The sequence below is a fragment of the Camellia sinensis genome, chromosome 10 (genome assembly GCF_055761805.1).
Source record: "Camellia sinensis isolate YWXY chromosome 10, ASM5576180v1, whole genome shotgun sequence".
NCBI lineage: Eukaryota > Viridiplantae > Streptophyta > Magnoliopsida > Ericales > Theaceae > Camellia > Camellia sinensis.
The window spans coordinates 30,935,594-30,958,911 of record NC_138970.1 but is presented as its reverse complement, the minus strand read 5'-3'; the positions used below and the strand labels follow the sequence as shown (position 1 = coordinate 30,958,911).

Below are 23,318 nucleotides of genomic sequence, written 5' to 3'. Positions count from 1 at the left end.
GCTAACAGATCAGATACAGAGCACTAAGGGTCATACTTGACCAGTTCCATAAAGGAATCTCTGGTACCGGGAACAGATAACATACTTAGGCCACGGTATTCTTACCCTCGGGCGAGGGTCATAAGACCACAGTATTATTATCCCCTGGCAAGGGCCTTGTGCTCTTAGTTCATAATATTGTTACCCCCAGGCAAGGGCCATATGCTAAGGATGCCACAAATACTATTCAATATATAGACAATCATTCATTGATATTTTCAGAAAACAGATCATTTCTTGTCATATCATATAGGAAAATACTTAAACGTGTACATAGCTTTACAAAGTTATTACTCATAGATGGCTCCAATAGAAAAACAGATATAGCAGACGAATAAAGTGATTTATGGTGCGTGACCTATACAAACACAGAACGGATACATATGTTGAAACACACACTCGAATAGTACTTAAATTATTTCATTTCGTTCTTAGTGTGTTTCTAAGTCTTATCCTCATTATTGTGTCTTAATTAGGACTTAAGAATGCCTAGGATGCAATGAGGATGTCAAAATGTGATTCAAAACACTTAGTCAAATTTGTTGAAAACAGGGTCTTCGCTCAAGCGGAGGTGCAAAAATAAGGGTGGTCGCTCGAGCGCAACTTCGGTCACTCGAGCGGTCTGTAAACTCTGCAAAAGTATTGGTTGCATGATTTTTTCTGCTCAATGGTCGTTCGACAATCACTGGAGCGCAAGACTGAAAAAACAGTATCCTCGCTTGAGTGCAATTCTTGTTGCTCAAGTGGTCTGGAAAACTTGTAAATTTCTAAAAGCATGAATTTTATGCTCAATCTTAGACTTCTTCACTCGAGCAGAGGTACAAAAATAAGTGTGGTCGCTCGAGCGTAGGTTTTGTCGCTCAAGCGGAGATGCAAAATTCTGGAATTTCCAGATTGATGTTCAAGCTTCAAAACTCAATTTCAAACCAACAAAACACATCTTTTTGGGCCCAAAACTTGAGAAAACACTTATAAACTTACAAAACATCATGAATTAAAGTTCATTACACAAAATCAAGGCCCAAAAGCATGCCAATTGTTCAAAATCAAACTTGGAATGTTGAAAACATAACATGCATGTAATTTTTTTGACTTCAAAGCTTTCAAAACATGAGCTATTGAAGTAATTTGGTATGAAACTTCATTGGAATGTTGAAAACATAACATGCATGTAATTTTTTTGACTTCAAAGCTTTCAAAACATGAGCTATTGAAGTAATTTGGTATGAAACTTCATGAATTCTCAAAACAAAGGCAAGATGAACACATGCATGTGGGAATTCTTGGAAAACAACCTCAAATCATGATAAAATGAGCATGCATGCATAAATCATGTTAAAGTCTACCATCTAAACATAATTCTCTTTGAATCATGTATAACGTAACTTAAACTCATAGAGTGTGAGTTAATTTCTTACCTAAAGTTGACAATTCCCTTAGATTCTAGCTAGGCTTGAACAACTATCGCCAATTCCTTTCAATTCTTGATCAATCTTAGCAATTCTCCCTTAATCTTCTTGAATTTAATCTCTTTCCTTGGTCTCTCTCTGTTTCTCACATTTCCTAGCTCAAGGAATGAAGATGAAGTGGTGTATGAGAGACTCCTACAGTTGTTTTGGCCTTATATAGGCGACTTAGTGGGGCTTAATTAATTCTAGGCTTAAGTTAATTAATTTACATTATTTTATTCTAATTATTTGATTCCGAATCAAATTTAAATTAAACCTATCATAATTTTTTAAAAATTCTAAATAACACATAAACCAAGTCAATTTCATGTTCTGTGGCCAATAAGGCCTTTAATTTGCATAACATATCAGTAATGCAGACATATATTCCTACCATAAACATATATTAATGCAAATAACACATAACGCATGAAATTAATGCAGAATTTCATCTTAATTACTTATTAAGCATTCTTAATCATAGGTTATAGGCTAATCACAGATTGGAATTGTTACATCATACTTTTGCAACTTCCCTTCCTGGGAGAGAGACGCGATCAGATGAAAATGAGTGAGGAGTGGTTCTGGAACTCCCTAGAAGTCGTCGGAGATCGCGCCGAAAATCACCCAGACTTCACATGTTTTCCTTTTTGTTTTTTTAATTTTTTATAATCAGTTAGTTGATTTGTACTTATATTTAAATGGAGAGAGTCACTTATTTTAGGAGATGACTTCTCTCCCATCCACATAGTGGATTAGAATATATTGTTGGGTTCGTATGCTTCACCACAGGTCTCATTTCGATAATTCGACTCGTTGAATATGTAGAACTCCTCGAGTACTTTATGCCTGCAAAAATCACTTTAATCAGATATCGGTAACCCCGTGATCGGAACACATTTTTGTTAATAGTTAATTTTTAAAATTATATTTACCATTGATAAAAATGTGCTCCGATCAAGAGGCTACCGATATCTGATCAATGTGATTTTTTGCAAGCATAAAATACTCGGTGAGTTCCACACATTGAACTGTTCGAATTATTAAAAAAAGACCCGTGGTGGATCCCATAGACCCAGCAGTGGACTGGAGAGAAACCTCCCCTTATTTTATTTGATAATTTGTTATTAAATTGTGATACTATATATCAATGATAAAATAATAAACATTGTTATATTAAATTTTTAGTTGTAACAAGTCTTTAACGTCTTCCATGATTTTGGACTCTACTTATTTTCCTAACAATTTCTTGTCGAGTCCATTCAACCAAGTCTTGCGCCAATTAATAACATTAGTTCATAGTCAAAAAGCCATCAAATAAGTGATACATCAAAAGTTTTTCAAAAATATTTCCAAACACAACCAAAAACTAAAAAAAGCTAACCTCATTAACAAACCTTTTCAAGCCATCAGTGTCTTCAATGACTTGTGTTTTACTCGTTTTCTTAACATCTTCCTACTTATTTTCCTAGCATTTTCCTACTTATTTTCCTGCTTACTATAGCAACCACATGGCAGTTAATCATTGCTTTTTAAAGACCACAGTTGGCACTATCTTGTGATAATTAATAGCAAATAATGTGTAACTTGTTGCTTATTTTTGTAATAAATATTACGCAATTTTTGTGAAGTTATGATAATTTATAGTTCATAATTAAAGTTACATATGTTTTTATCATAAAAAGTGTAACATTAACATAAATATATGTAATATTACTACAAAAATATGTAATTTTATTTTTGAATTACAAATTGTCATAATTCTACTAAAAAATTAAGTAACATTTATCACGAAAATATATAAGATATATTACAAAAATACATGGATAAATTACACTTTACCCCCTTTATTTTTGGTCACTTTCCCACTTTGGCCCTTAAAGTTTATTTTTTCTCACTTTGACCCTTCATGTTTTAAGTTTTTTCCAATTTACTCCTAAATCTAATTTTTGTTAAAATTAAATAGAAAATGACACATTGACAGCCACGTGACATAAAAATATTTTGTTATATATAACTCACACATTTAACAAAAACTCAAATATCAATATAATAATATATTTTTTATGTTATGTGATTGTTATCGTAACATTTTCTATTTAATTTTGAACATGAGTTAGTCTTAGGAGTGAAATGAGAAAAACTTAAACATAAATGGCCTAATTGAGAAAAAATAAACTTTAGGGGCCAATGTGGGAAAGTGATCAAACATAATGTAAAAGTTTTAGGTCCAAGTTCTCCATAATCTAGTGTATGCCCAAACCAAACATGTCATTGGTGGACCCCACCTCATACCCAATCCATTCCCATGGCCAAACAAACAAGCCCTTATTGTGTATTATTGCTTGTCTTTCCAAGACTTTTAGCACCTCTGCTGAGGGGGTAGTGTCCCTGAATCAACTGAAGAACAATAGTGGATTAGATTTTTTGAATTGATTAGTATTAAAGACTTCAAAAATTCTATCAAAATTTTTATCAAATGTCTTACATGAGTGTGAGACCCACACAATGTGAGTCTCATATAGGTCCTACACCCATACGAGACATTTGGTAAAACTTTTGATAGAATTTTAAAATCTCTAACATTTTTGTTTTGAATTTCGTCCAAATATTAAAACATGACCTTATGATATCACAATTTTAAAAAATTAGAACTTTTGATTATAAGAATTTTTAAAATTTCTTGTATTAAACCCTATGAATTAAATGACCAAATGATATACCTAGTCATTGGGAATGGGGCTAGAGAGAAATCTCCGGACCAAAATATCCAAAAAGAGTACCTTTTAGATTATCATCCCATGACAAAGGAAAGGTGATGCTATTTTGCCAAACAGTCAAAGGAGCTGCACCAACTGAAGGAGAAAATATTGGAACACTAGCCTCTAGATTTTGCAAGTGGCTTTTTACTAGAAGAATAGACTCAGTAAAGAAGCCACCACTCCCAACTTGAGCAATTCATTTCAATTCCATTGTTGTGCTTGTGCTTCACAATACCCTTAAACATGAGAATTGCATTCTTTGCTTGGCTTTTCTCTATCACTATTTTCTTGATCTTCTGCATTTGTACTGTTCCAGTACACAGCCAATGCCTCAAACTCAATGATCAGAGCTCATTGTTGCTCCAATTGAAGAACAGCCTCACATTCAATTCAGCATTTTTTGTCAAGTAGCTAAATTGGACTCAAACAAACGATTGTTGTGGTTGGAAGGGGGTGACTTGCAACAAAGCAGGTCATGTCACTGGTCTATATCTGAATTTGTCAAATGCAAATGTTGCTGGGCAAATTCCAATTGAATTGTCATACATGACAAAGTTGGAAGGGCGCTGCTTGCTGCTCTGTTTATTTCTTTCTCTTTTTTTTTTTTCTTCATTAACAAAATGACATCATTTTGAATAATTGAAAGAAACTCCAGAGAATGAAACTCTAGAGGATCTGAACGCCTTCAATCCAATGGCTTCCAATTGCTTCTATCGAAGGACAAATCTGTGGTATTATAAATTTAAAATATATATATATATATTCTAAAAATTAAAAAAACACATCTATAGGTTATAATTATTTTAGATAAAATTCATATTACACCAATTTTAAAGCTCACCATACAACTCAATTCAAGATAAATTTCAAAATATATTTTTATGATTCATAACATTTGTATTAATTGATTCCCTCACATTTCTAACCACAGTACACTGAAATCATATGATTAACAAAACATATCATCTAATATAATCCACAATCGCTCAAAGTATATATCAATGTCTCACAAAGTTATATATTAGTAGTCAAATAACAATTTGAGGTTATGTTTGGATATTACATTTGAGAGAAAATTTACAAAGAACAAAAAAAAAAAAAAAAAAATTCTCAATTTTATTAACAAATCTATTTCATTTTTCTCTCGCTTAATAAATTCGTACATAAATTTAAAATCCAAACAGAGAATTAAATTTTTATTTTTATTTTTATAATTGATAGGAATGAAATAAGGGAAGAAAAATTACATTTGTAAAAGTAAGATTTAAACTCAAACATCACATCAAAATTTATGTCGAATGAAGAATACAAAGTCTGGAATGAAGACTTCATAACTCCAGCTGAATCTTTAGTCATAAGCATGTCGTGTGAATACAATTACTCTTTCAAAATTCTCCCCAAGTAGTTTCAAAATTTATAGCACCACCACCACACATCAATGCCAGAATATTCACAGCTCTTTGTTCAACCTTGCCAGAGCCTCTTACATCCACCTTCGATGAACATCTCACTCTCCACATGGCTTTTCTTGTTCATCACACTTTCAATAAATTTAGATCTCGTTCGCAGCCAATGCCTTGACCATGAGCTATTGACATTGCTCAAATTGAAGCAAGGCCTCACATTCGACACTTATCTTTCCTCCTCCAAGCTCAAGTCCAAACTCACGTCATGGAATTCAAGTACTGATTGCTGTTCTTGGGCTGGTGTGACATGCAATGATAGCCATGTTACCGGTCTTGACCTCAGTAGCGAATCAATATCAGGTGGGATTGGCAACACGAGCAATCTCTTTGATCTCCAATATCTTCAGAGCTTGAATTTGGCCAACAACTCCTTCAATGCTGCTCAAATTCCATCTGGGTTGGGAAAGCTTGTTAGGTTAGTTCATCTCAACTTCTCTAACTCAGGCTTTGTTGGTCAAATTCCCCTAGAGATTTCTAGCTTGACAAGGCTAATTACGCTCGATCTATCTACACTTTACTTCCTTGGAAGTCCTAGACTAAAACTTGAGAAGCCAAGTCTAAGAATCCTTGTTAGGAACCTTACAAAGCTCACAGAACTCTATCTTGATGGCACGGAAATTTCAGCTCAGGGAGATGATTGGTGCCAGGCCATTTCATTGTCACTGCCAAATTTGAGAGTGCTGAGCTTGTCCAACTGTGATCTTTCGGGCCCTCTTCACCCCTCCCTCCAGACGCTCCGGTCTCTCTCAGTAATTCAATTAAGTGACAACAATTTATCTGGCCCTATCCCAGAATTCATTGCGAATTTCTCAAATTTGACTTCTTTGCGTCTCAGAAATTGTCAGTTGTTTGGAACATTACCGGAAAAGATCATCAAGGTACCAACACTACAAACTCTTGACTTGTCAGACAATGGATTACTTGAAGGCCCTTTGCCTGAATTTCCTCAGAAAACCTCTTTTCAGACCCTTTTACTTGGCTACACAAACTTTTCAGGGAAATTACCAAATTCTATTGGTAATCTTGAGGGGTTGTCTATACTAATTCTTGGAAGTTGCAAATTCACCGGACCAATTCCAAATTCATTGGTAAACCTTACCCAACTTGGCGATTTGGATTTGTCATTTAACATGTTCACTGGTCCAATCCCTTTATTTCCAAAAAATCTTTCTCACATAGACCTCTCTCATAATGATTTATCAGGTCGTATTCCTTCCACCCACTTTGAAGGCCTTAGGAATCTTGTAGATATCAATCTATGCCACAATTCATTTAAAGGGAATATTCCATTGTCTCTGTTTACACTCTCATCACTGCAGATAATCGATCTTCCCTTTAACCAGTTTGAAGGTCAAATTGCTGAATTTCCAAATGCATCTTCCTCTTCCTTGGCTTTCCTCGACATGAGTAGCAACAAATTAGAAGGGTCTGTGCCCATGTCATTTTTTGAGCTTAGAAGCTTAACTGCCCTCGATCTTTCTTCCAACAACTTCAGTGGCATTATGCAACTAGAAATGATCCAGACCCTCCATCAACTTAGAAGGCTCGACCTTTCATACAACAGTTTGTCAATCAAAACAAACGGAAGTTACTCTAGCCTGCCTTTGTTCCCCAAGATCTACTCATTAGGACTGGCTTCCTGCAAATTGCAAAGTTTTCCTGATCTAAGGAACCAATCACTAATGTTTCACTTGGACCTTTCTAACAACCAAATTTATGGGGAAATACCTAATTGGATTTGGGAAGTTGGTAATGGCAGTCTTCTTTACTTGAATCTTTCCCATAATTTCCTTGTGGAGATTCAGGAACCCTATGAAATTCCTAGTCTTGATGTCCTTGACCTGCATTCTAACCAGCTCCTTGGGAAAATCCCAGCACCATTGAGATACATTTTCTATGCGGATTACTCGAGCAATAGATTTTCCTCTTCCATCCCTACCGATATTGGCAATTTCATCTCCTCTGCTTATTTTATCTCTTTTTCAGATAATAACCTCACTGGAATTATCCCCAAATCAATGTGCAATGCTACTTACCTTGAAGTGCTCGACTTGTCTAACAATTCTTTTAGTGGCACAATACCGCGATGTTTAATTGAAAGGAATGCCAGTGGACGGAATGACACACTCGGGGTGCTGAATTTAAGTAAAAACAATCTACGTGGAAGCATTCCAATGACATTTCCAGAGAATTGTGGTTTACAGACCCTAGACCTTAGTGACAATCACTTAGAAAGGGAGGTTCCAGAATCTCTGGCTAACTGCACAATGCTGGAGGTTTTGAACCTTGGGAACAATCTGATAAGGGGTACCTTTCCCTGCTGGTTGATGAACTCAACCAGTATACGGGTTCTTGTATTGCGATCCAACAAATTTCACGGATCCATAGGATGTCCAGCAATCAAACCCGCATGGCCAATGCTTCAAATTTTTGACCTTGCTTCCAACAATTTTAGTGGGAAGCTGCTGCCACAATTTTTCTTCAACTGGAAGACAATGATGGCCAATGAAGAAGAAGCATCATCCAAGCTTAATCACCTGGGCTTTGAATTCTTATCACTCAACCATTTTTACTACCAAGGCGTGGTAACAGTGAGAAACAAAGGTCTACAGATGAAGCTTGTGACAATTTTGAATGTCTTCACCAGCATCGACTTCTCATGCAACAATTTCCAAGGGGGATACCGAAGGAGATTGGAGACCTCAAATCTCTTTATTTTCTCAACTTATCGCAAAATGGCTTCACAGGTCAAGTCCCTTCAACACTTGGAAACTTGAAACAGCTTGAATCACTCGACCTCTCACTTAACAACCTGATAGGGGAGATCCCTCCACAGCTTGCAAGCCTCACTTTCCTTTCAGTCTTGAACCTCTCATTCAATCATCTAGAGGGGATGATACCGAGAGGCAACCAAATCCAAACATTCACAGAAGCTTCATTCCAAGGGAATAAAGGCTTATGCGGGCCTCCGTTAAATACAAGCTGCATAGATGAAGGCTTGTCACTACCAACATTTGAAGTAAATAAACATTTGAATTCTGGGCTTGAGATTAATTGGGATATCATAAGCGCTGAAATTGGATTTGTGGTTGGGTTGGGAACCATCATATGGTCTCTTGTATTCTGCAAGAGATGGAGGAGATGGTACTATGGACATGTTGATCATGTTCTTTGGAGGATTTTTGGTATGCAACAACTAGGAAGAGGCAATCATGGAAACAGAGGTTACACAGCTCAGAGAAGGAGGCTCTGATCTTGGTTGCCTTGTTGATTAATGTTGTTAATAAGAATTGTAATTCACAATTCTTAATAATAGGTCCTAGAAACCTTTTGGTTCATCATGCTATTGATCTGAGTTAAGTCGATTGAAAAGAGAAAAAAAATGTCAATCATGATGATCAAGTTCTTTTTCAGGATTCTCTTTCGAGAACACCAATGAATAAGAGAATTTAGAAATCCAATTGGTACTGTTAGAATATTTTTAATAAAAATAAAATATTATTACTCCAATTATTGTGTTCCAAACATTGTTTTAATTACCCATTTAATTCTGTCACTTTCTTGAAATTATTTCACTTCGTTGATACCTTCATGAGGGAAAGAAAAACAATTTTAGGACAATGACAACGCAACTCCTAGATTTTCACAAGTTATTATGTTCTCAACTCTAATTTATTTTCTATTATCTGTTTTTTTATTCATAATATTTGTTTGGGAGGGGGTGACTATTGGTTTAATGGTAAATTCTTGGCCTAATAACTTTGAGATTATGGGTTCAAGTCACGAGACAATCACTTTGTTCACTATGCCAAAGGTTAAGTATATACCTAATCTTTTCCCTCTCAAATACACATTAATATCTACTAATTGGGTATTGTTTTTTTTTAATTTTTTAATTTGTGTTAATTATTCAATTTATTGTTTTGCTAGACTAACCGACCAGAGGTTGATGGCGAAAAGTATGGAAAAAGAAAAAGGGAAAATAAAAATTCAGTGCAAAATTAAAAAGGGAGAATTACAGTGCAGTGGGATATAGAAAAAAAAAATTATAAAAACATGTGGGGGTGCAAGTTATTATGTGGTGGGGTGCAAATAAAAAACTGTAGACTTGCACCCCTCCATATTTTTGTAATTCAAGGGGTCAGCTGGAAACAAGTTTCGCTTGGGCAGCAAGAAAACGGCTGCACTAACTGTTGCTTTCTTCACTCCTTCGATTAGCTACAGGGCAGGCAGGGATTCTTTCTCTTCCCTCTCTTCGTCCTCGCTTGCCTTTAGCTATAGTTGCCTTGTCTTAGCTAGCCCTTTCAGACTTGTTTTCCTTGCCTTGCGCTGAGCAGATCTGAAATGCCCACCGCCCTCCTTTTCATCTCAATTTCGCTTGTCTGATCAATCACACTAATAGCTTCAATAGTCCACTGAAATTTTGTGTAGTTTTCTTGGTATTTCACCAATTACTAATCCAGTATATGTATAGTAGGGATGTAGTTTCCCCAATTAGAAAAAAGATTACACGTAAGTGCTAAACTTTATAAACATTAATAATTAAAGTTCTAAACATTTTCATGTATTTGTAAAAAAAAAAATTGCTAAAGCCCACTGGGCTGTAATTCCCCAAAGAAAAATTTCATGTTAGTATTACTGTTGGATGAGCTGTTGGTCGCATAGCATCGGTAAACCATATTATTCAAAAAGAGGAAGAAAAAAGCAAAAGAAAGATTATCAGGTGACTTGTAAGACGTATTTGACAATCATAAGTTTAGGTTAGCATATTTTACCAAGAGAGGCTGCCAAAAAAAAAAAACAACAACAACTTAACCATATTATTCAAAAATAAAAAAAATAAAAATGCTCTTTCCAGTCTATCCTAGTAAATTTTTTTAAAGGAAATGCTTAGCTCAGAAAATGCTACACAAACCACTTCCCAAAAATAAACAAACAAATCGAAGCTGATACGGATGAAAGTAGAAACCCCAGTCTCAGAAAATGTTTTGCCACTGTTACCTGTTGTTCATAGTTTGTACAAAAAAGGCAATGTTTTCCTTATTCACAAACAGCATGTGTTTCGCTTCATCTAATCTATTGTTCTAATTGAATTGACGAATGCTTTTGTGATGAAAAAAATTGTTGTGACTGGTCCAGCGATATATGACAATTGTTTTATAATTCAGTATTTTGTTTCCGAAGAATGGTTTAATTTTTTAATTTTTTATATTTTGGTGTTGGATGATAAGCTTTTTGTGGAATTGATCGAGAAAGTTGCTCATAATTCACAAATTCTGGCTAGTTCTCGTGAGACAAAGATTGTAGTGAAGACAATTTGAAATAGATATCAATTAATGAGAAAAGAATTGTCAGATTGTTTACATGTAGTGGGATAATGGACAAATAGAAGGATGACTTTGGCTTATTTTGGGAAGATGGTAAAAAGTGGCTTTTTGACTTTTAACCAAGCTTTTGGCTTTTTTAGACAAATGATTTGAGAAGTTGGTAAAAAGTGACTTTTGATTTTTTTGATTAATGTTTGTTTATGATGTCAAATCATAATAAAATGACCAAACTACTCCCATTTATTTAAAATATTTACAACTTCACCTATGTAACACATTTTGACCCATGAGGGTAAAATTGTAATTTCACCGTTGACTAAAAACCAACTTCCCAAATGAAAAAAGAAAAATGTTTGGGGGCCCTAATTCTGTGGCTCAAATATGGCTCAAATGACCAAAACGACGTCGTTTTGACCATTTTGATGTTGTTTTGTACTCAAAACGACGTCGTTTTGGCCATTTGAGCCACATTTGAGCCACAAAATTTGGGCCCTCTACCATTGCTCGTAAAAAAAAGGCAAAAAAGCTAACTTTTGGCTTTTGCTATAAATCAAAAAAAGTGGCTAAAAGCCAACTTTCCAAAATAGTCCTTCAAACCCCAGGGGATTAGCCAATTGGCAAATTGAGCCATGATAAGAGCCTGAGAAAGCATAAGTCACAATCATTTCGAATTCCGTGAACCTGTTTGGGCCACTCCAGCATCTGTTTCCGGTAATTAGTATGTATGTGTGGGATGGGAACTGCATGTACCCGGAGATTGGTCGGGGAAAAACCTTAGATACCCCTGAAATCATCTCTATCTCATACTTGAATTGATTGCGCAAAAGTTGAAGTGAAATCTTTGTTTTACAATGAATAATCTACATTGTCTGAGTAGGGATTTAATATTGTGTGTTTCGTTGATAAATGGAGGTTCTTTCCCTTAGTGTTTTTTTTGGGGGGGCTAATTTTGTTGGCTTCTTCATTAATTTCTCGTGACTATGTTGTTTCAGGTTCTTGGGGTTGAACGGAATGCAAGTCAATATCAAATTCAGAAAGCTTTTGACAAGTATATTTTCTCTATAAGATTATTCCTATTATCCTATAATACTCAGCCTTTAATCATATTATGGCTCTGTAACATCGTTTCTCATTTTCTTCTACACATTGATTGACATTCTTTTTAAGCAAAATCATCAATTTATTGTCTTACGTTTTGGAACTGATTTTTTTTTTTTAAACATATAAGTGAAAATGTTGGCTTGGATGGCTGTGCTGTGGTCAACTTGACATTGGATTGTTCAACCTCATGCTGGCCTATCCTTAGTCTTAATCTCGAAGGCCTAGCTTTGAGCACAACAGTCAGTGCGATGGCTGGGTTCAGCTTTGAAAATATGCTCTACCCAAGTTGTAGCAAACTCGACACTGGTCAAATAGATCACATATATTGTAAATGGATAAATTATTTAGAATTGATTTTACACTAATAGTAGCGAGCGTTGTGAGGAAGTATTTTAATTTTCAGTATTAGCACTGGCTTGAAATATAGATAAGAAAAAATTTTCAGGCCCAATCCTATTATCAGTCAGCAAGATTGCCCAATCCTATCATTTTAATCCTATTTCTGATGTGAGATGATACGTTTGCCTTTTTCTTTTTCTTTTTTTTTCTTTTTCTTTCTCTTTCTTTCTTTTTCCACTTTGTAATAGTTGGAACTTTGCTCCCCAGATGCTGTTTTGAATAGCTCTCGGTTTCTTTGCTTTTACAATATTTCATAAATTCATGCTTTGTGCCATTTTCTTTTGTAGACTCTCTCTCCAATATCATCCCGACAAGAACAAAAATAAGGGTGCTCAAGAGAAGTTTGCCAAGATTAATAATGGTATGGTGCATTATTTGTATTTTCTTGAACGCTACATATATTAATACTATCATGGCTGCATTTGAAATTGTTGGATGTGGAAAAGACTTTTGGTTTTATATTGTCACCTTTCTCCCCTAGGTTTTGTTTCAAGAGTAGTTAAAATGTTTAATAGACTTGATTTTTGAAAATTTGCGAATAGATGACTAGGACTTCAGTGCATACTTCTCTTCGTGAGGATATTTTCTGTTTGCTCTTTTATTTCTTGCTTTAAGTGATGAATTGTATCCCTTTGTTTGCCTTTTTCAGCATATGATATTTTATCTGATGAAGAAAAGAGAAAAAATTATGATCTATATGGGGTTGAGAAAGGTAATCCTGGGTTTGATGCTGGCAATGCTGGCCACCAGGGAGGATATACATACTTCACAAGTGGACCAAGACAAAATGGGTTTAACTTCAGGCCAAATGAATGGCAAAATATGGGCGGTGGACATGGAAGTTCAAAATCATTCTCATTTTCTTTTAGAGGCCCTGGTGGCCATAGCTCATCTGGTTTCGGTTTAGATGATATTTTTTCCAACTTCTTTGGGGTGGTGGGGGTCAGTCTGAAAGTTTCAGTGGTTCAACCAGGTCTAAATCCAAGTCTAGTAGTGCCCCTAAGAGCATCTCCCAAGGTTTTCAAAACGTGTTGACTTGAATCATTTTGAGTTCTCTTCTGGGACTGGAGAGATATTACCTAAAGTGTTGCTTCTCACGACAAAGAAAGATACCCCTGTTATTTGGCGCGTTCTTAGTGGCCTATATCACAAACGTTTTGTTTTCTATGATGTAGAGGTAAGCCATATCTGTAGGAAAATCATACATATATATAATCATATATGTATTGATATACAGCGGAATAAAATTATACTAACCTCCAGCCATTGTTGATCAAGTATACTAACCTCCAGCCATTGTTGATCAAGTTGTGTGATGTGTGTATTTCTTCTAAACCTCTCAATATTATATCACTTACTTCACACTTTAGGAATAAGTGTCTTCTAATCTATGCAGAACTTGTGCCTTATTGATGGAACACCACAGGCCTATTTATAATTGCTAGGTCAGGGACCCTTATCATCAAGAAAACTTAATTAGTGGAAATTGATAGGCCTTAGCCAAACCACCATTTAGAGTTCTTAATATTTTAGGCAACCTCAATAGTTATCACCCATAATTATCAAAATATAAATGTAAATGTAAGGATAAATATAATATATATAATTTACAAATATCAATATGTATGTGGACCACATTAAGTGACGCAGCTTACAATATCTGCTTATGGGCCAATTTTATTTTTTCATACAAATGTTAATCAAATGCTTCTCATGGTCTGGCATGCCCATGAAATTATTTGGGGAAATTACATTTCAGTGCATGTTTCCAAATTTTTTTTCAAATCAGTGGTAAAGTTTACTGATTTTTTTTGGGTAAGTAAAGTTTACTGATTTTAATAATTGAAGTGATAAACTTTTCCTTGACTTTGCAGTTTTTTTTTGGTCTTACAACTGATTTGCAATTTCTCCAAATTATTTTATCATTAAGCTCTATAATAAGGATTAATCGAACTTCATTGGAATAATTGATTTGTCTTGCTAAGTTCATTTTCATATCTGTAGTGAATTTGATCGTTCCTTCTTTTATTGTTTGTGTCAAATGGTTTATTGACTTCTATTTCCACGTCTATCTAGGTTTGTGATGTTTCAGATCCAGCAGCGAGAAAGTGTTAGGATCAAACACACACACAGAAAAATATCACACACACACAGAGAACACAATATTTACGTGGTTCGGCCCAATGCCTACATCCACGGACAGAAATGAGAATTTTCACTAAAATGGAGCAAAAATACAAAATACAGAGGAGGAGATGAAACTCACTCAACTCACAGCTCTTACTCTCCAATTTCTGATATCTCTCATCCTCTCCCTCCCGTCTCTATTTATACACAAAAGGAGTAGGTGGGAGAGCCTTCATTCTTGACTTGGGTAGCCTCCATTCTTGACCTTTGCTATGGTTGGTGGCTGCCAAGCTTGACTTGGTTGGTTGCCTTCCCATGTTTTTCATGCATGTGGGTTGGAACAACAATTCTCCCCCTCCATACCCATATGCATGACTGACTTCTCACTTGAAGTCCATCCCGGCAATGTCTCTGCAAATTTCGAGTTTGTCTCTCGAGACCACCTTTGTAAGCATGTCAGCTGGATTCTTATCTGTGTGAATCTTGGTCAGTTCCAATAACTGCTTGTCCATCACTTCGCGTATCCAATGATACCGAACATCAATGTGCTTTGTGCGAGAATGGTACATTGAATTCTTGCTCAGGTCTATGGCACTCTGACTATCACAATGTACCGTGAACTTTTCTTGCTTTAATCCCAATTCTTGGAGAAACCGTTTCAACCACAACATTTCTTTCCCGGCTTCCGCTGCGGCAATATACTCTGCCTCAGTTGTGGATAAAGCAACACACTTTTGCAGCTTGGACTGCCAAGACACAGCTCCCCCTGCGAAAGTGAACAGCAATCCTGATGTAGATTTCCTACTATCAAGATCGCCTGCCATATCTGAATCAGTATAGCCTTCCAAGACTGGTTTCGCATCTCTAAAGCACAAACACATTTTTGCTGTACCCTTGAGGTACCTCAGAATCCACTTGACTGCTTCCCAATGCTCTTTTCCTGGATTGGAAAGGAATCTGCTTACAACTCCAACCGCATGAGCAATATCTGGTCGGGTGGACACCATTGCATACATCAAACTCCCTACAGCGGATGAGTAGGGAATCGCCTCCATCTCTTGTCTTTCCTTCGTAGAGGAGGGACAAGAATTCTTGCTCAGCTTGAAATGATTAGCCAGCGGAGTACTGACTGGCTTGGCATCTTTCATGTTGAACTTCTCAATTACTCGTTCAACGTACTTCTCCTGTGACAGCCACAACTTCTTGGCTTTCCTGTCACGCACAATATTCATGCCCAAAATTTGCTGTGCAGGGCCTAGGTCCTTCATGTCAAAGGACTGTAATAACTCCTTCTTCAGTGATCTGATTGTTGTGGCATCTTGTCCAACGATCAACATGTCATCAACATAGAGCAGAAGTATGATAAAGTTTCCACCGGGAAATGTCCTGACATAAACACACTGGTCTGCAACAGTTCTCTTGTACTCATGACCTACCATGAATGAGTCAAACTTCTTGTACCACTGTCTCGGCGCTTGTTTGAGGCCGTAGAGACTCTTCTTCAATCTGCAGACTAAGTTTTCTTTCCCTTTGACTTCAAAACCTTCTGGCTGCTCCATGTAAATTTCTTCCTTCAGATCACCATGGAGAAATGTTGTCTTCACATCCATTTGTTCAAGTTCCAAATTCAAACTAGCTGCTAGTCCCAAAACTACTCGAATGGATGTCATTTTCACAACTGGCGAGAAGATTTCATCAAAATCAATACCTTTCTTCTGCCCAAAACCTTTGACAACCAATCGAGCCTTATACTTGACTAGCTTTCCGCTGCCATCTTTCTTCAACTTGAACACCCATTTGTTCTGCAATGCTTTTCGACCCTGGGGAAGTTTCACCAAATCATAAGTCTGATTCTTCTGCAAGGATTGCATCTCTTCTTGCATAGATTGCTGCCAGCTACTCTTCTCCTTATGATTTTGAGCTTCTTGAAAACTTTCTGGCTCCCCCTCATCGGTAAGCAAAATATACTCAGAAGCAGGGTATTTGGTTGACGGCTTAAATTCTCTTGTTGATCTTCGTAACTGTGGACCAACAGTCTCTGGTAGAGGGGGTTGTGGCTCCCCCTGCTCAACACCCTCTGCTTCTGGATCTTCTTCTTCTAGAAATCCATCCTGCAACTGTACATTATTGACTGCATGCTGCGGTAACTCTTCTTCATCAGTGGCATGCTGTGATGGTGCAGGGTTTGGAATAATTTCTGAAACATCATCAACTTTGGGTTTGGCTGGTTGCCCAAAGTCTTCAAAGGTCTGGCCTTCTTGAAACACCACATCTCGGCTTCGAATGACCTTTTTGTGTTTCGGATCCCACAATCTGTATCCAAATTCTTCATCTCCATAGCCAATAAAGATGCATGGAGTGGCTTTGTCATCCAGCTTCTGTCTGTGCTCCTTGGATACATGTGCAAATGCTTTGCACCCAAACACTCTCAAGTGAGAGTAAAAAATCTCCCTTCCAGACCATACTTCTTCTGGAATCTGAAAATTCAGTGGAACTGATGGCGATCTGTTGATCAAATAGCAAGCAACACGAACAGCTTCTCCCCAAAATGGCTTTGGTAGCTTTGCCATTTTGAGCATACATCTGACCTTCTCCACAATGGTTCGGTTCATTCTCTCGGCTATACCATTGTGTTGTGGGGTTCCAGGAACAGTCTTCTCATGCCGGATGCCGTGAGTAGCACAGTAGGCTTTAAATTCCTTTGACGTGTACTCGCCTCCATTGTCTGTTCGGAGACATTTCAGCTTCTTTTCAGTCTCCCTTTCCACCATAGCATGGAATGTCTGAAAATGCTGGAACACCTCAGCTTTGGTCTTTAAGACATAAACACATACCTTCCGTGATGCATCATCAATGAATGTCAGAAAGTATTTTCTACCACCCAAAGATTCCACTTCAATGGGACCGCAAACATCAGAGTATACTCTGCTCAACAACTCTGATTGTCTTCTGGATGATGAATGGAAAGCTACTCTATGATGCTTCCCAAACAAGCAGTTGTCACAAGGATTTAATTTTGCATCTTTGGCAAAGGGAATAAGTGACTTCTTTGCCAAAATCTGTAACCCTTTCTCACTCATGTGACCCAGCCTTTTGTGCCACAAATTTGGTGACGTCTCATCTTCTGCTGCGTTGAGACTATTTGAATTCACCTCCACATGAGTCTTGTATAGTGTGCCAATTGCCTGTCCTTTGGCTACCACGAGAGATCCCTTTTTCAACTTCCATATGCCTTTGCCAAAGTAGTTCTCATAGCCTTGTCGATCTAAGGCTATCCCTGAAATAAGATTCAGGCGTAAATCGGGAACATGCCTGACATCTTTCAACACCATCGTGCACCCAACTTTGGTTTGGATATGAACATCACCAATTCCCACAATTTTTGAAAAACTGGAGTTACCCATTTTCACTGTACCAAAATCTCCAGCTTGGTACGTACTGAAGAACTCCTTCTGGGATGTAGCGTGGTAGGAAGCTGCTGTATCTACCACCCACTCGGTGTCGTTGTCTGACATATGGAGGCATTCTTCTTCTTCAACAGAGAATAATGCAATATCCTCTGAGACAGAAACTGCAGTGGTCCCATCTTCGGTCTTTGGCTGTCTATTGCCTTGTTGTTGTTCTCCCTTCAAGGCATAGCAATACTTCTTTATGTGACCCTCCTGGCCACAATGGTAACATTTGAACCTTGGCCGGCTCGTTCCTTCTTTGAATTTCCCTCTGTCTTGAGATCTTCCTCTGCTGCGTCCTCTACTTTTGCTTCTTCCCCTGCCCCTGCCTCTGCTTTTATTTTCTGTGACGAGGGCATGGGATTGATCTCCACCCATTTCTTTCTTTCTTGCCTCTTCACTAAATAAGGCATCTGTAACCATGCTCATGGTCAGTTTCCCTTCTGGGGCAGAGTTGCTGAGAGACACCACCAATGTCTCCCAACTGTCTGGCAAAGAACTGAGCAGCAATAGGGCCTGCATTTCATCATCTAACTCCATTTTGACAGTTGTTAGTTGGTTCACCAAATTTTGAAACTCACTGGTATGTTCAGCAACAGAGATACCGCCTTTCAACTTCAAATTCACAAGTCTCCTCATCAGGAGGGCTTTGTTCCGAGCAGTCTTCGACTGGTACATGCCTTCTAATTTTATCCAGAGAGCATAGGCATCAGTCTCCTGGGCGACATGGTGGAAGACACTGTGATCAATCCATTGTCTGATCTGGCCAATGGTCTTTCGGTTCTTCCGCTTTTTCCGTTGGTGGTTTAACTCCATTAAGCTCAATGGGGTCAAACAAATCTCGGCAATACAAGACATCTTCCATTCTAGGCTTCCAAATGGCATAATTGGAAGCATTTAACTTTATCATAGAACCTGAAGTCGACGTTGATTCCTCCATCATACAATAATGATCGTTGGCTGAAAAACAAGTTTTGCTGTGGAGTCCGGACTGGTCAAATTAGCCGAAAAAGCACTTCGGATTGCCAAAATAAAAACTTCAAATTTTTCAAAACTTATTTGCAAAATCTGACCGTACGGATGTGTCCGGAATACTCCAAATAGTCGGAAACCACTATTGGATCACCCAAATCGGATCTCAAATGGCTTAGATCAAGCCAAAACAGATTGAATGGTTCAGATGGGCAGAATCTGGTGCGCCTGCGAAGCACCAGATTATTCCTCCGGTTCTGCTGACGTCAGCGGCTTGGTCAGCGGCTTGGTCAGCGGCTTGGTCAGCGGCTTGGTCAACTCGGCTTCGGCTCGGCTTGGGGCGCGCGTGCTGATGGCGCGTGTAAGGCACGCGCTGGTTCCTCAGTCGTCTTCCTCCTTGAACCGCGCGTGTCTGAGAGTGGGATCACGCGCCGGGTGCCTGAACGGCGCGTGTGGGCGCGTGATGAGAGTGGGATTCACGCGCCAACTTCCAGGGGCGCGTGGGAGCGCGTGCGGCCTCCGTTTGGTGTCTGTTTTATATTTCTGGACTCCTCTCGTCGAGTCCTTGCTCCTGGTATGCTCAAAATCGGATTTCGAGCAATACGATTTCTGGGCAGTTTCGAAACAATACTCTGTTTTTCCGAAAAACGTATAATTTGGCTCTGATACCACTTTGTTAGGATCAAACACACACACAGAAAAATATCACACACACACAGAGAACACAATATTTACGTGGTTCGGCCCAATGCCTACATCCACGGACAGAAATGAGAATTTTCACTAAAATGGAGCAAAAATACAAAATACAGAGGAGGAGATGAAACTCACTCAACTCACAGCTCTTACTCTCCAATTTCTGATATCTCTCATCCTCTCCCTCCCGTCTCTATTTATACACAAAAGGAGTAGGTGGGAGAGCCTTCATTCTTGACTTGGGTAGCCTCCATTCTTGACCTTTGCTATGGTTGGTGGCTGCCAAGCTTGACTTGGTTGGTTGCCTTCCCATGTTTTTCATGCATGTGGGTTGGAACAACAGAAAGTTGGGAGTTGATGCACTTCCAGCTGTTGTTGGTTGGCTTTCTAATGGGGAGAAGCATACTTTGAAAACACGAATTTCTGTGAAAGATGTAAAATCGGCAGTTGAAGATCTTAGTGCTTTACTTGATGGTTTTGAGAAAAGAAATAAGAAGACAGCTTCAAGTCAGGCTAAAAAACCACACAGTGAAGCAGGGGATAAACAGATACCTCTACTTACACCATTTAATTTTGATGCTCTTTGTGGAGACACCGCTCCCGTTTGCATTATTGGTGCTTTCAGGTCATCCAAAGCTAGAGGCAAACTGGAAACCATTCTATCTTCGGTTAGTAACATTTCACAAATTTAGATACCTTATTTTGTTTTGATAGAACGTCTTAAAGTAGGCTGTGCTGAATCTTTGCATTTAGCAAATATTCCTTGAAATTGGATATTGCAACTATGTATTGTATGTTTATTACAACTGAATGAAAATATCAAATGAAAAAACATAGGGTAGTTGTGAGAGCAATACAACTCATCGAAGTTGAAAATTTGTAGAGAAAAATGCATCAGCACTAGTTTCCCAATCATATGAAAGTGTAATTGTCGTGATGTTATGCATTCATAAACCAGTAATAAAAATACTAAATCATTTAGTTCCCATTAACCTCAGTCTGGAAAAGGAGCCAATTTGATCTCTAAAAATCAATCAGCATTTAAATTATAAAGGCAGTTATTTAAAGGATTATAATTTTACGCAGTCTTAGAAATGATATCGTGCTATGAGTACAAATAGTCGCTCAAGTAATTACAACCATATTATATATGTTTTCACCTTTCAAAAAACAAAAGGTATGTTTGGTTTGTGTATTGAGATAAATTTAAAAAAAAAAAAAAAAAAAAATGGAGAGAGTTTAAAATTTTTTTTGATTTATTTAGTTGTATATTTTGAAAATAGTTTTAGAGTTTGGAAGTTTGGAATGATTTGATATTTTATTGTAATTAAGTAAATATGTGTAAGAAAAAAAGTGATTAAGAATGAGATATGCTAGAGAAAAAGTGATTGATTGATGTGTAGGAGAGAGAAAGCAATTTTAAATTTTTTTTCAAAAAATTTGAACCAAACAAAATTTTAAAATTTTATTCTCAAAAATTATATTTTGAGATACAAACCAAACAAACCCAAAATATCTTCATCAACTTGGAAGAAAACTGTATATTACATTTGATTAATTTCTTCTTTGTTGCATGATTTGTGCTTCTAGGTCTCACAGAAATCATTATTAAGACGACGGAGTTTGGCCTCCAGTTCTGGGGATGCCATCGGCTTTGCTCTTTTAGATGCTTCCAAGCATCCATCATTTTTGAATTCATTAGACAAATCTGGATTCAAATCACTAGACAAGCTCGTGGTGGCCTACAAACCCAGAAAGGGGAATTTTGCAGCTTTTGTTGGTGAGATATCAACAGAGGAAGTGGAGTAGTTTATTGGTTCAGTCCTTAATGGGGATGTAAAGTTTTCCAAGACAAGACAAAAACCCACACTCAAGTGAGAGAAAGAGAGCTACTTGTATTGAAATCAGACTGTTCAGGTTCTGAATTTGCTGTAAATAATGAAAAGAGTCCATGATTGTTTAATTTGGCTATCGCTTAGTGGTATCCAGTGAGAGACGAGCCGACATGTTTCATCGGTTAATTGACTCTGTAATTCAAATGGGTTAAGAACTTGTTAGTGTAATTTAACAGTAATTATCGGCATTTATGTAGTCGGTTTAATTTTGTCATTGCTTTTCCTTTTTTTTCCATGTATCTTATTGTCCATATTATTTTCTCTAGTAAAAGATTATCGGGATAAAAATGTACAAGTCTGTTCTGTCACTAATATATATATATATATATATTTCTTTAACAGTTATGAAGCACACCCGTTTTTTTATATAAGTATTTTTTTTTTTTTTTTGTGTGTTGTGATTCACTGGTAGACAACACAAATGAAAATGTTTATATAAATTAATAAATTTTATAAAAAAGTTTACTAGTAAATGTATGTTGCATAAGAATAATACCTGTCATGTATCAGAAAAAAAAAATTAAAATTTTGTTAATTTATATAACATTATTCTAATATAAAAGGTTTGAACTTTGATGGAATGTTTGATTGGGTGAATTAGAGCATGGGACTGAGATTATTAATCCGTGGACCCAATTATTCTATGTTTGTTTTAACATTTTGATTTAGGATAATTAATCCAATGGATAATTAATCCAACAAATTTGTAGGATTATTGGTAATAGGGTAGAGGTGGGATTATTAATCCAATGGATATTAATCCAATTGAATAATGAATACCACACTAATTTAATAGGATTATTAATACTTCACTATTAATCTTGTAAATCAAATATGACCTGAGCTCCTTTGGGGAGGGAGCACTTGTATAAGAGCAACTTCATAATTTCTATGTTTTGCTTAAACACTCTACTTTCTTTGTATTTCAACAATATATTTTGTTAGGAAAAACTACTCATATTACATAATTTCACATTGCATATCGCAAAATTATGAGATGAACAAAACAAACCTCCAATCCCAGAAAACATAACATGCTGAATAAAATACAAATAAAATATAAAATGGTTAAAGGAAGCAAACCGAAGCCTGTGTGATACCACAGTCTCCTTAAAATAGATTCGCCGCCTCACCGTTGGGTGCTGAAGGTACGCCGGCGTCTATTTCCCAGGATACGACGGTTTTTACCAGCTACCACAGAAGCACCTTCTGATTAGCTTAGCGAATTGACAACGGCAACACTCTCTCTCAGGAACAAAATTATAGGAGAAGTAGACTGACAAGGTATGGATGCCAAGAAAAAATTCTATCTATTTTTTCCAAGGAATATGGCCTCCTTTTATACACCATGGGGGAGAGGGGAGGAGCCTCTAGCCATCAAGGCTGGCAACTAATGCTAGCAAAACTGCTCAATCAATTTTGTAAAACTGATGAGTCTTAAATGTGTGAGTTATATACACATTTATGAGGCAATTTCTCATTCAACCATTTTTCTCCAACAATCCCCCACATGAATAAAAATTGACCGAATACAGCAAACGCTCAACGTTTATCAACAAAGACTCGGAAAGAGAGAGAACACACAGACTAACCCTGCATCAGAAAAGGTAGCTGTTAGCCTTGAACCTTTCGTAGTG

General features: G+C 37.1%; 1 pseudogene across 1 annotated transcript; it reads left to right on the top strand.

The window, feature by feature from the left end:
- The first annotated feature begins 5,432 nt into the window (after positions 1 to 5,432).
- LOC114289223 (receptor-like protein 7) lies at positions 5,433 to 21,895 on the top strand (annotated as a pseudogene). Its single transcript, XR_014341896.1, has 7 exons — positions 5,433 to 8,462; positions 12,035 to 12,090; positions 12,830 to 12,903; positions 13,192 to 13,719; positions 14,619 to 14,650; positions 20,130 to 20,454; positions 21,377 to 21,895. The product of XR_014341896.1 is annotated as a receptor-like protein 7 (transcript).
- Positions 21,896 to 23,318: the final 1,423 nt, after the last annotated feature.